The 12,038-nt window shown below is 39.6% G+C and overlaps 1 protein-coding gene and 1 long non-coding RNA gene across 8 annotated transcripts in view; one reads left to right on the forward strand and one right to left on the reverse strand.

The window, feature by feature from the left end:
• Positions 1 to 12,038, reverse strand: part of HnRNP-K (Heterogeneous nuclear ribonucleoprotein K) — a 68,423-nt gene that overhangs the window by 13,118 nt on the left and 43,267 nt on the right. The gene's annotated exons all lie outside the window — the stretch shown is intronic.
• On the forward strand, positions 138 to 2,567 carry LOC122418531 (uncharacterized). Its single transcript, XR_006262523.1, has 2 exons — positions 138 to 370; positions 2,490 to 2,567. It is a non-coding gene; the product is annotated as an uncharacterized lncRNA (long non-coding RNA).

Here is a 12,038-nt window from a genome sequence, read left to right on the forward strand (position 1 = left end):
AGCAAGATCTCGAGGAATGAATTATTCGAGATGCAAGAAGTTCGTATCTGCGCTGGAACTGGTATGGAAGGGCGGGGCGGAGGGGGGAGCGGAGGGGGGAGGAGGGGGGGGGGGGCGCGAAGATGAGGAAATGGGCAAGGCCGAGTAGACCGCCAAGTGGGATAAATATAACCGGGCTGGTTGAGCTCGTTGGGCTAGTAGATTACAAACGAGTGTTGTGCTGAGTCGAGCTCTGTTGCGATGCAAGTTGCGTTCGATCGATAGAAGCGAAAGATCGAAATTGATTGGGAATAAAAAAGCTTCGAAATTCCGCTGAAAAAGTGATTTTTTTCCAAAGCCTCCAAACTCTGAGTGGAATTGAGTTTCAAGGGTGAGTAAAAACCGAGTGAAATGTTGCCAGTGTCCAGCGAGGTGGTGACAGTGTTTGGAGTAGGGATGCCGATCTAAGGATCGATTTTTCCCAAAATCGATTATTAACCAACGATTAATCGATTTTTCAGATCGATTCTCTCCGACTAATTAATTATTCGAATTGATCTTTCAATTGTGAGATCGATTTTTTAATACTGTTTTATTGATGATTCGGAAAATTTTTCCCGTGAGTCGTGAATCGTGAATTGAAGAGACGTGGAGACCTGTGCCTGTGAGAGAAGTGGCGCTACTAGCTAGCTATTCAATCTCCCCTTCTTCCATCCACACTTCACAGTTACAGTTTTATCACACTTATTTCTCATTTTTTATTGATATTAACAAAATCGATTCTGGGTTAATCGATCTCCGAGTGCTCAATTTATTATGGAATTGATTTGTTGTACCTCAATTCGATTCGATTTAATGAATCGATTTTCTTTCAACCATCCGACATCCCTAGTTTGGAGGGCGCTGCAAGGGCGAGTGAGGGGCAGGGGGGGGGGGGGGGGAAGGGGGAGAGAGGTAAATATTGTGAAACTCGAAGTCAACGGTTGCTCGGGGACTTCCGAGAAGACGAAAAAAAGTCGAGCGAAATAATGTTTCGTCGAAAAATAAACCGTTGCGAGCTGCGAGCTAGAAAATCGAGTTTTTTCGACTCGAGTTTTTTCGACTCGAGATTTTTTCTTCGAAATCATCCCGCGGGCAGTCATCGTCGAATCTGCTCCGACGAACTCTGACCCGACACGCTCGCTCAACGAGCACTTTTGACAGTAATGAAACCTCTCGCTTTGTGCGAACGACTCGAAACACGTGGTCGTTACGTAACCTCAAGTTTCAGTGACAAAATGAGGGTTTTGAGCTACGCGATACTCGATTCGGCAAACGATAGACAGGAGGAAATAAAGGGAGGGGGAAAATATCGAGCGGGAAAGTTAGAGCTGTCGAATTGTAAAAAATCCGTTTTTTTCGCGATTTTTCAAAAGACCAAACCATATTTCCGATTTTTTCTCATTTCTCGTGTATCTTCGAGCAAAAGAATTCTCTTTTTTTTTTCAAATTTTTTATATTCATCGAGAGAAAATACGAATAGTCGAAATTCGATTGTTTCGCGACAAGAAAAGTGCCGGAGGCTTCGAATCTGTTCTGTAAAAGTGAATTCTCGCCAGTCGATCACAAAACTTTTCCTCACTCGCACAAATGATTCTCACGTTTTTCGTTATCGCGAGAAGCGCGTTAGAAAAATGTTTTTCCGAAGCGTATTTTCACGATCATTATCGAAAGAGACGTTAATGGCTTTGCCGATGGCTCGGTCGCGATGCGTAGAAATTTCACAACATGGCCGATCACCGAGAGCGAGAATCTGCTCGTCGCGTGACACCGATAGTCTCGTTCCGAGATCACGATTTTTGCCACGTCACGAAATGACAGGCTGTGCCGCCGCTCCCCCACCATTCGTCCCTCACGCGTGCAAAACGACTCTGAACATTATTTGCGATGAGATCGAGCGAATTCTGAAGAAAAAAAAACCTGGCAACGTTCTGTCTTTGTGTGTGATTAATAAATCAATTATTTTGTATTCGTGCAAATAATTTCATACTCCGAGGGAGACGATCGCGTCGTTCGATCCGTTGCATCTTTTATTAGCTCCAGAAACTCGGGCGGCTTGTTTTTTTTTTTTTAGTTTCTTAATTTTTTAATCCAGATGGGCGTACTTTTATAATATTCGTTCGACGTAATGAAAATACTTTTTTTTTCTCCTCTTTTTATTCAACGATCGTTATTCCGGAGGGACTTGAATTATTTCGTCGTTGATGAGCCAACGTAAACGAGTGTTTGCGGAATTATTTGTTTTCTTTAATATTTATTTTGAGGATGTGACGAAACGCTTTTATTTTCGTTATCGTAGAACGATGTTTTATCGGATGAATTGAATATTTTTCATTTCACATTGTAAATCGAATGGAATTATGATAGAATGATAAAACGAGGGAATTTTAAGGATTAATTTAAGTCTGCAATTAAATAATGCGAAAACAAAGCAACGTAGATTTTTAAAAATATTTTCATTAATCTTTCAGCTCGAGTGACGAGATTGACGAATAAAAAATTGCCGAGGGGAAAATTCGAGTGGAGAATTCGGGGATAATGAGATAGAGGAAAAAGATCTTCGATCGTCTCATCGGGCCTGGTAAAGAAGCGAATTACGGAGGAAGAGGAAAGGCGAGAGAATCGTTGAATCGAGAAAGGAAAGTGGGGGAAAAATGAGCCGGAAAGAATTCACTCGTGCGGAGATCGAGAAGGGAGTCAAAGGCGCGACGAGATTTATAATCCACGACAAAGTTTACGACGTGACGAATTTTATGAACGAGCATCCAGGGGGCGAGGAAATTCTTGCGGACCACGCGAACCAGGACGCTTCCGATGACTTTGACGACGTCGGCCATTCGGCCGACGCGTTTGAGCTTATGAAGAAATATTTCGTCGGCGAGCTCGTCGAGGCCGACAGAAAAAATACGCGCCCCCGAAAAGGCTGGATCGCCGGTGGAGGCGACTCCAAAACCGTTGAAAAACAAGTCCAACCTCCAGGGTTCCCATTCTTATTACTCGTCGCCGGTATCGCCGCTGTTTTTCTCGCTGTTTTATACTTTCAATAAACAATATTTTTGCTACTTTTTTCCCCCTCCTTTCACGTACACCCACCATCCCGGATAGTCATGAATTTTGGTATCAAATTTTTTACGTGCATTTATCGTTACAATTTCCATTCATTTTTTTCTGTTCATACATTTTTGGCAATTTTTTTACTTTCGTTTTTCGCCCTTTTTTGCATTATTCTTAATCTTCATTTGGTTTTTCAATGTTTTTTTTTTTTTTCGTTTCCTGGCTCAAATTTCGACGTTTTTTGAAAATTTCGTTATTTTGCACTTTTTTTGCATGATTTTCAATCTTCATTTGGTTTTTTAATGTTTTTTTTTCTTTCGTTTCTTAATTCGAATTTCAACGTTTTTTTTTTTTTTAATTTCGTTATTTTGCACTTTTTTCGCATGATTTTGAATCTTCATATGGTTTTTTAATGTTTTTTTTTCTTACGTTTCTTAATTTGAATTTCAACGTTTTTTTTAAATTCCGTTATTTTGCACTTTTTTTGCATGATTCTGAATCTATATTTGGCTTTTTTATGTTTTTTTTTTTTTCGTTTGTTAATTCAAATTTCGACGTTTTTTTAAAATATCGTTATTTTGCACTTTTTTTTACATAATTTAGAATCTTCATTTAGTTTTTTAATGTTTTTTTCGTTTGCTAATTCGAATTTCGACGTTTTTTTTTTAAATTTCGTCATTTTGTACTTTTTTTGCACGAGTTTGAATCTTCATTTGTGGTTTTTTATTTATTTTTTTCGATTCTTAATTTGAATTTTGACGTTTTTTTTTTAATTTCGTTATTTTCTACTTTTTTTTGCATGATTTTGAATCTTCATTTGGATTTTTAATGTTTTTTTTTTTTCATTTCCTAATTAAAATTTCGACCTTTTTTTTTTAATTTCGTTATTTTGCACTTTTTTTGCATGATTTTGAATCTTCATATGGTTTTTTAATGTTTTGTTTCATTTCCTAATTCAAATTTCGACGTTTTATTTTATCAATTTCGTTATTTTGCACTTTTTTTCGCATGATTTTGAATGTTCACCGGATTTTTTATATATTTTTTTCGTTTCTTAATTCGAATCTCGACGTTTTTGTTTCTCAATCATTTCGTGCTTGAATTTTAATACGAAAATTCGTTGCAAATGTCGTTGCCTTTGACATTTATCGTGAAGAAAAAAAGAAAAATTGTTTTTTCACGTGACATTGGCATAGCAGAAAATTTTTTGAAGCCAATGCGACGAGAATCGGGAATTCGGAGTCGCGAGGAAAAGAAGAAAATAAAAAACAACGGAAAGAGAGAAAAGTGGCGATTTTGCTTGGAACTCCGACGAAATTTGTCGACCCAGCAGACCGGGGAGGGGGTCGAGGCATCAAAGAAGAAAAAATGAAGAGCTCCAAGGAAAATAGAAAAGTGCCTTAAATTCTGGAATCGTGTTTTTTTCACTCGGAACAAATTCTCTCGTCAACTTCAGTGCTCGTTCGCCCTCGTGCTCCTGCCACTGCTCGTTCATCGCTTCGCTGCTCAACTCATGAATAAATTTGCAAAATTTTCAAAAGTGTCCATACACGTTAATAAGAATAATTAATTTGAGCGTGTGAAAATGAGAGTTTGCCACGCACACGCGGAATAAAACGTCCGAGCACAGCCTCGTTGGGACGTTTTTTTTTTTATATTTCGTAACTTTTAATCGCAGCGTTTTCATTTCTTTCCTGACGCCACGTCGAATCTCCTGCATCCGATTGATTGATTGATTAATTACAAATCCCCCCTCGCAATCGAATTTATTCGCGAATTGGAAATCGAGATTTCTCATTCGATTTAGGAGAAAGGTTTTTCTGCCGATTTTCACGAATCTTCATATTTTAAAAAATTAATCGAATTTCGGTCTTATTTCTTTGTAAAAATTGTTTTTTTTTTTTCAATTTTTACGAATTTTGTGAGAAAAAAAAGAAAATTTTGCGCGAGGATCGTTTATCGAAGCTTTAGTTCGACTAAAATTCGGAAATTTCACGTCGTTCGAGTCCCCAATCGCTGAAATTTTTATTTCCCGAATTTTTACGAATGTTGTGCGACAAAAAGACGGAAAAAGGGTATTGAAATGAAAAAAATTAATCGGGAATGAAATATCGATTTGAAAAGTAAAAAAAATTACAGTTCGGGGATTCCCTGCACGGGAAATCGAGTCGAAAAATTTCTCCAACGTATCTCGTGGGCTCTTTCAACTTTTTTGCTTTCATTCACGACGGAGAAGAAGACGAAAAAAAAAGCTCGAACAAAAGTGCGGCTCAGCCCAATAAAAATATTGAAAAACGCCAGTTTTTCAGCGAGTTTCAAGTGCTCCAGTCCGTGCACGCTGGCAAGAAGAAGTTTCTTGTCCAGAAATATGGCACGATAGCAAAAAAAAAAGTAAAAACAAAGTAAAAAAAAAAAAATTAAAAAATTTTAAAAATAATTAAAAAAAAGAGAGAACAAAGACAAGAGGATGGGAGCCTAAAAGCAACTGGAGCGAGAGAATTTAACAACGTGAAACTCAAATGCGTTCGGCATGCTGGCAAGCCCGAATACAGGATTTCTTTTTCTCTTTCTCAAGACTCGAGTCGACGAGTCCGATAAACGAGAACGAGATAAACATTTATCTCGTGGCAAAAGTCATCGTTTCGTCCAACAATCACAGAAGCCTTGTTCATTATTTTATTCGCTGTCCAATAAGCAATTTTTCGTCTCATTGCTCGAGCGTTTCTTCATGTTTTTTCGTTCCACTAAAAACACGAAATAATGAAAAAATTGAAATGACACGAGTTGGCAAGGCGAAAAATTCGAAAGACTCGAATGAAAAAATTGGCGAAAAATTATTCGAGCGCAACGGCGAGAGGAAAATGAAGCCAAAATCTTTGCCAAAATTTGATTGGGTGTCCGAAATTTTATAAATATTACAAAAATAATAATAATAATAATAATAATAATAATAATAATAAAAAGTGCAAAACAAAATCGATTCGATTGTAATAAAAATTAGGGGAAATGAACTCGATGAGAAACGAGAAGAAGAATCAATCGGACGTCGATAAAATTACTGAGAACATTTTTTTTCGACGCAGAGAGAAAAAAATTTTTTAAAAATGAAAAGAAAAAGACAAAAATTCATTCTCGTTGCGAACGGAATTGATTTTGCGGTTTCGACACGAATAAATGAAAGTGGAGGAACCGGAAGTGGTAACACGTGGGGATATTAAGGGGGTGCCATCAAAGGAAGGGTGGAGGGTGGGAGTGGCCGCAGGAGGGGGAGGTATGAAACAGATGGAGCGTTTGACAGGAAGGAGATGCGGTCTCTCGAGGCAACACGTGTCCAACGAATGCTTCGAAAGCTCCACTTTATGAATTAGGCCATTTGCTCCTGCTGCTTCGCGTGGAACGAAGAAATTTTGAAATTTGCACGTAAAAGGGCGACAAAAATGAGGAATATTTTAAAAAACGGAATATTTTAAAAGACGGAGTTTTAAAAAAATTGCTAAATTTCGGCATAAGGTTTTTTCTTTGATTCGCTGTCGACCCACATCGATATTTCCCTGCATAAAACGAACTTGGGTCGTTCGAGCTTTGATGATTAAGTCGAAGAAACGAGGGAGAGAAAATCGACGAATCCGCTCTCGCCCCGGCGAAGGAGAACGAGGCCAAGAGCCTTTTAAATCCTTAAAAGGATATTTTTTTAATGCGATTCCAGTCTTCATTTTACCTCGAAGCTCTTTGCTGTGGCTCGGGTAGCACAAAAACGACGCGAATAATGAAAAAAAAAAGAAAAAAAAAAAGAAAAAAAAACAACGGAGAGATAAAAAAAGAAAATCAAAGTGGTGAGTGAAGGAAAGTTCGGACGAACGATGAAAGATCGGGCAAGCAGGCTCTCGCGGAGGAGAAAAATAAGCTCGGCGAGCAAACGAGACTCGAGGGAATCAACGATAAGCTTGTTAGCGGATCTCAAACATTTATCATCAGCATTTCGCTCCGCAAAGAAAAAAAAAGCTTGTAAAACCGATTTTCATAAAATTAGTTAAATCGGTGGTGAAATATTTGACGAGAAACGACGGAAAATTCTTGGAATAACGAAAAATTCAATTTTTCCTCGATTTTTTGTAACAACATTTTACTTCGAAGAAAAATCGAGCGGAAATTCGAATAAAATCGGAGTGAGAAAATTTTGGGCCAATTTTTCCGCGCTTTTCGTCAAACGATCGTCAACCAGAGTTTCAAAATCCCCACGAGAAAACACCGCGGAAACCAAACGCCAGCAGGTTTCATTTGCTGCTTCTTCTCAAACTTTAATATCGCTAAAAGCTTTTTAATGCGAGAAATTCTCGGGAGTAAAGACGAGAAAAAAACGCCGGTGCGTCAAGCCACCGGAAAAGGGGCGCGCGGCGGGAGAAAATTTTCGAGCAATTTTCACGATGAAATCGACGCAAATTTGGTAAAATTGGGAAACCGAAAATTTGGAGAGATTTTTGGTAAAAAATCGACGAGCAGAGGGTCCAAAAATTGGGAAAAAAATGAAAATTCCTCGAAGCTTTTCATCTTCGCTGATGACATGATCGACGCGATGAAAAACTCGGGGGGGGGAAGGAAAGCTTGTGCAACGAATTGGGTGCAACGAACCGGAAATAGTTTCCAACAAAGTTCAACTTCTCGAGCACAAACAATTCTCTCTCTTCCTCGGCAAAGATAAGGAAACTCGATATCAATTATCTCGAAAACTCACCCCACGAAGAAGCCTCCGAAGGAGAATAAGGGAATCGAAATAGCTCGTCGGTGAATCTTCCTTCCGAAGTACCCACGATAGTTTCCAATTTCACTCGCGTTAAATCCATCTCGGATCGTTAAATCAAACTTTAAAAACATCTTTCTTTGTGTACGCGCGCGCGGCCGGGCGCCCCCTTAACAATAAACTCGAAACTGCGGGGAGGAACGAGGGGGGAAGACAAATGGAACGGAGGGGCAGGAAACTCTGAGGATTTCTCAATAACTCAATTATCCGGTTAAAAAGAAAAAAAAAATTAATTTTTTTTTTCAATTTTTTTCTTTTTTCAAATTAATTCGTAGTTTGACAGCTTCGTAGGAGCTGATGGAAGTGAAATTGAATTTTAATTCTTCAGGTTGCTGTCAAAAATGATCGAGAAGGATTTGAGTTTTGAAAAAAAGTGAAAAATTATTTGTTTTTTTTTATTTTTTTAAATTTCGAGCTTCCCCCTTTTTCTGGGGTCTCCGGAATGACTTTGAATTTTTGTCGAGGATTTTGAGACGGGAATTGACGATTTTGAAAAAGGAAATTTGTATGAGGACTCGGGGGGGAAAATGCGGACGGGAGCACAAAAACTGAGAGAACCGCTCGCTCGAGCGGACGATCGTAAACTGAACGGAAAAGGCGAGCGATTGGGGTACTGAATTTCAACCCCGCGTGGGCCACCTTCGTGGGGGTGAAAAACCCGAAGAGGGAGCGGCGCCGGGAGGGAAGGAGGCTAAAGAAAGCGCTCGTCAACCCTCCCCGCCGCCGACCGATGTTTCCGGCCCGTGAGAACGAAAAAAAGGCGCGAGTCCGAAACTCGCAACAAGAAATATTCGTTCCGAGGATTTTCAGTTACGTTTTTTAAGCGAGTATTTTTTTTTCAAGCGACGGATGCGTGAATAATCAATTTTATCGTTGAAAATTTGTGAACGACTTGAAGTTCATGAAAATTGAGAATTTCCAAGAAATGATAGATTTTTGATAATTTTTCGTGGAAATATTTGTCAAGGGAATTGTGGATTGAAATTATGTTGCTGAACCGAAACCGCGAAGATGGAAAAACATCTTAAAAGTTCGTTTCGTAAAAAAGTTTTTCAAATTTTATTGTCTTTTTAAGAAATGAGGTAAAAACTCGAATATTTGTGTACTAAAAATGTTAAATGCCAGCGTTGGAACACGGAAGACCGAAGAAATGGGTTTTAAAGATCCTTCGGATTGTTGAGACTGGTAAAATCGTCGATCATGTACAGGGTGGATGAAAAAGAACACTTGAGATTTCGAGAACCGAAAGATCAGGGAATTTCGAGTCGAAAAGTCCTTAGAAATTTTCGTCTGCGACGTACGGTTCTCGAGTTATCAATTAACGAGTGAGAGCCAATGAAACGGGAGCCGGGGGGGGGGGGGGGGGGGGGGCTCCCGCGCCACGCCCCTCTCGGCGTTCCAGCGTCGCGAATTGGCTGTCGCACAAATCAGCGGATAACTCGAGAACGCGGGGTCGTAGAGAAAAATGTTAAGGGAGTTTTCTCTTCAGAATTTAAGGGCCTATCGAGTGGCGCTCGGAGGACAGCCTGTAGAGAAAAAACTCGGTCTTTGGGAGCGCATTCGTGGAAGGAACCGAGGGAAAAATATTTCAGTGGGTTTCTCTCCTTCTCCGAGGCTTACACCTGGCGTGGCAGCTGTCCCTTAGCGTCCGTTACCTGGTCCGATGAGCACCTGTTCAGGGTTCGCGTGAGCTCTGCCGCAACGTACTCGAACGAAAGAGAGAGAGGCAAACGTCCGGCAAAAAGCAACAGCAGCGGATCCAAAACCCCTCATAGCAACACACATGTCGCTTAAACGCCATTTCGACACAGGAGCATTTTCGTACACTTTCCTCCTTAAAAATGAACTACCCCAAGAAAATTCCTCCACAAATTGTCCTGCCTTCTCAGACCCCGAAATGAAAATTCTTCGATTCTTTTTTTTCAATTTTCTTATAATTTTGGACAATTGGAAATTGGGGGAACTTTTGAGCTTTTCACACCTTCTCGTGGCTTCGTACACTCCATTTTTTCGCTTTTTTATTATTTTTTATTTTTATAGTAATGCCGTATTACGTGTAGAGCGATGCGAACGCGCGTCGCGTGTTTAGCAATGGCTGTCGATATTGATCCGCGTCCTCACGACCCGTTCCGGCCCCGGCTAACTCGACTTAGAACTCGGTTCTACATTCTTATCTCTCAACGTCTGTTTCGCGTTTAAATAAATGGAAATTTCAGTTAATATTGGAGTGAAATATGTTTGGACGAAATTTTCGAAATTTCAAACGATTTTCGAGTTTTTGGGTCCAAATGACCGACAATTTTTCGTTTTGAATTCGATTAAACGGAGATTTTGAAATTTTTCAAAAAACTCATTAAAATTTAATCGACTTTGGACTCCATTGCTGTGCCAATGAAACTTTGAATATTCTCGACTAAAAATTCATGAGACAAACCGTTTTTTGTGCAATTTTATTGTTGTACACGAGCGAGGAGGAAAAATACGTGAAAATGGGGAAAAAGCAGACGAGAGAGCACGACAAGAGGGAGCATGTCGCGTGCTCGTAATTATCCTCAAAGGGTGGTGTAAAAAAAGGAAGGGAGGAGGGAAAGAAAAAATAGAGAGCCACCGATCCAGAACGGTGGGAGCTTGCGCAAAACCCACTTTTCGTGAAATTAATTTCGTCCTACGACCTTAAGTAACGTGAGACTCTCGTTTCGTCAAATCCATACCAGAACATGCGCGTTGTTGGGGGCTTGTGAACACAAAACGAGTAAAATTTTATTTCCGGCCCTCTTTTTCCGGTGGAAATTCAAAAATGACGAGAATTTTGAATTTTTTATTTTCCGACTCCACCGGAAATGACTTTTCCGGAACCGTCGTCAAAACACCAATTTCTACTCATTATTTTCGATTCTCGTTTCGGAACCTTCGTTCAATTATAAACTACGAATTTTTCGGACGAGAAAAAGGAAACAAAAATTGATCGTTGACTCAAAAAAATATCGTGGAAGGAAATTTCTCTATGGGAACACTTTTTGGGGTCCCAATTTCAAAAAAAACTTCGTTCTAGCTGATTTTAATTCGATTTTTCGATCGATTTCAATTATTTAAACAATTATTCAAAATTTCCTTTCATAGTCCCTCAATTTTGCAAGATAATTTGGGCCCTTTTTTCAAATCCCCAGAAAAATAAATCCCCGTAAATTAAGGTATCAAAACCGAGTTTTCTCGTCCTAAAAAATCCCGAGCAATCAGTCCATAAACGAGGGTTCAAAAAAACAGTCTAAAGAGAGTAAAAGTGCTCTCGTTTGCCACTGTAAATTCCAACGTTAAGGGGGTACGAGATAATCGAATAGCAGTAGTAGCAGGAGCAGCCAAATTTCGTTGTAGCTTTGTTGGTCCGAGGGCGAGGGTTTTCCTGGCGCCGTTAACTTGCCCGAAAATTTATAACCATCTCGAATCTAACAGGCTACGAAACAAACACGTTTCCCTCTTTTGCTCTATTCGTCCCTCTTTTTCTCATTCTCTCACGAGCGAATCTCGTTTTTGTGTGTCCGCGTACGTGTTTTAGTATTTATTTGAGAGCTCGGAAAAGGGGGTTGCCAAAAAGGTGGAAAGAGGGCTGGGGGGGAGCAGAATTTGTGTATGTGTTAGTGAATTTTCGCGACGTTTACGAAACTTGCACTCGGGCTAATTGAAATATAATGGGGCGCGTCGAGCTTGTTTTTCTTTCCGAAAGAGAGAGCCCCCAAAAGTTGTTTTTTTTTCCTTTTATTTTTATTTTTTATTATTATTATTTTTTTTATTACTTTTTCTCGTTATATGGGGTCGCTTTATCGTTGTTTTTCTCACGTTTTTCATCCGCTCACGTCAAATTATGTGTTTTTTTTTTTCTCAACGAGAATAACAGTGGCTTGGAAAAAGTGTCAGGTGTCGATAACAAAAGTTGGAAAGATGTACTCCGATTTGATTATTCGTGAAACGATGGGCTGTGCTCGTACAATATTTTGTGTTTTCGGAATGTTTGTTTTTCTTGGAAAATTCGAGGAAAAAAATGAACCTCCCCACGCGCCTGGTTTTATCCCCTTTAACAGAGCTTTTCAACGACGAAAAAAAACACGAATGTCGGCTTTCACGATGTGCACTCGGTAAACGTCAGAGGTGGCCAGCGAAATGATTTGGGATG

The sequence above is a fragment of the Venturia canescens genome, chromosome 11 (genome assembly GCF_019457755.1).
Source record: "Venturia canescens isolate UGA chromosome 11, ASM1945775v1, whole genome shotgun sequence".
Classification (NCBI taxonomy): domain Eukaryota; kingdom Metazoa; phylum Arthropoda; class Insecta; order Hymenoptera; family Ichneumonidae; genus Venturia; species Venturia canescens.